Source organism: Martes martes (assembly GCF_963455335.1).
Source record: "Martes martes genome assembly, chromosome: X".
Classification (NCBI taxonomy): Eukaryota; Metazoa; Chordata; class Mammalia; order Carnivora; family Mustelidae; genus Martes; species Martes martes.
The window spans coordinates 31098195-31100347 of record NC_137897.1 but is presented as its reverse complement, the minus strand read 5'-3'; positions in this window follow the sequence as shown (position 1 = coordinate 31100347).

Sequence of the window (2153 nt, the reverse complement as noted above, 5' to 3'; positions counted from 1 at the left end):
GACGCTGGCAGGTGGGTAGATGAGGTGGTGGGGTCTGTGAAGTCCTCTTCTGATTGCTATGACCTTCTCAGTGCAGTAGGAAGCAGTCGCTAGTGCTGGGAGTAGGGGTGGGAGAGGAGGAGTTAGAGGTTTGAAGAAAGATATTAAGGTGTAAAATAGTCATCTAGGACCTTGCTACTCAAGGGCCAGAAGTGTCAGCATCACCTGGAAGCTAGTTAGAAATATAGGTTCTCATATTCATGGCAACGCCATGTTGCCAAACAGTTTCACAAGAAACTGTTTATCAGGATCCCCAGGTGACGTACAGAACGCTAAAGTCTGAACAGTCTAATGGCCCAGCTGCATTAATGGCCCACATGAGGTGTGCAGTGTAAATTTAAAAAAGAGAGGCCCATCTGCTTGGTTATGGGTTTTTCTTCAGCCAAATGCTCTTGGAGGGCACAGCTGCAGAACAGGCAGAGATCTGGATGTGAACAGTGTTAGAGTTGTTTAAAGGACATACGTTTGAATGAGCCAAAGTAGTCAAGGATATAAGTAAATAAATGCACATATACAGGGTGGGTATACAACTCATTTTTTATTTTTATTTTTATTTTTTTACTGATTGGGTACATGATACAAAAAGTTTAGAGGTCCCTGGTTTATGTGATGAAGCATTACTTCCCCCAGGGATATTTGGTTCTTAGGTTTTTGTTTTCTTTTTTTAAAGATTTTATTTGAGGGGCGCCTGGGTGGCTCAGTGGGTTAAAGCCTCTGCCTTCGGCTCAGGTCATGATCCCAGGGTCCTGGGATCGAGCCCCGTGTCGGGCTCTCTGCTCAGCAGGGAGTCTGCTTCCTCCTGCCTCTCTGCCTACTTGTGATCTCTGTCAAATAAATTAAAAAAAAAAAAGATTTTATTTGAGAGAGAGACAGAGAGAGCACAAGGTGAGGGGGCAGAGGGAGAGGGACAAGCAGACTCCCTGCTAAGTGGGGAGCAGGACACAGGGCTTGATCCTAGGACCTGGAGATCATAACCTGAGCCAAAGGCAGATGCTTAACCAACTGAGCCAAACAGCTGCCCCAGATATTTGTTTTTAATAGGGGTTTTGTGAAAGTCAATATATTTCCACGGTGCAGTCAAAAATGACTTCTTAAAAAAAAAAATGACTTCTTAATAGTATTATGAGGAATTCTGGTCAATGGGGACTAAGAAACCTGCTAGTGCTCACTGAAATCAATCTAAAATTGAACAGTCTCCCACTGAGGTAATGTCTTAATGTTTGTCACATAATCCTTAAAGATTAATTTTAGAGGTAGAGATTTCAACCATGAATATTATCAATGAAAAATGTTTTGTCTCCAAACTTAACACCTGCCTATGAGGAAATGTTATAAAATGTGCCCTCAGTGCTTGCAAGCATACCCATGGCTCCTGCTGCAACAGAGTCAAACTCAGAAACACTGGCCAAAGATGACTCTTGCTTTTGCGTGGGCTTTCAATCCAGCAGCATCTAGGCTATCGGCACAATGGAAAATGTCTAAATTAAAACCATAGAATTTTAGAGTAGAAGGAAACCCTATCGGTCTTTCAGTTTAATGTCTTATCCAGTCTAGAGATCAATTTTCATCCAGCTGTGCAAATACTTCCATTACGGGGAAACACTTACTCCTGTCCAACTCAGCTAATTCCAGAGTTGGGCCATTCTAATTCCTTTTTGTATTGTCTCTGCCTCTGCGTCCCTAAAGCTGCCACCATTGGTCTCAGTTACACCAAATGGAAAAAAAAAGAATAACAATGACTCGTTTGACAATTTTTCAAAACCTCATTTCAAAAATGTTAAGACTGGGGCACCCGGGTGGCTCAGTTAGTTGAGCATCTGGCTCTTGGTTTCAGTTCAGGTCATGATCTCATGGGTGGTGAGACTGAACCCCTTACTGGGCTTCATACTCAGCGGGGATCCTGCTTGAGATTCTCTCCCTCTGCACCCCCTCCACTTTCACGTGTGTGCGCTCTCTCTCTCTCTCTCAAATACATAAATAAATACTTAAAAAAAATTTTTTTAATTTATTTATTTGATAGAGAAAGAGATCACAAGTAGGCATAGAGGCAGGCAGAGAGAGAAGGGGGAGCAGGCTCCCTGCTAAGCAGAGAGCCCAATGCGGGGTTCGATCCC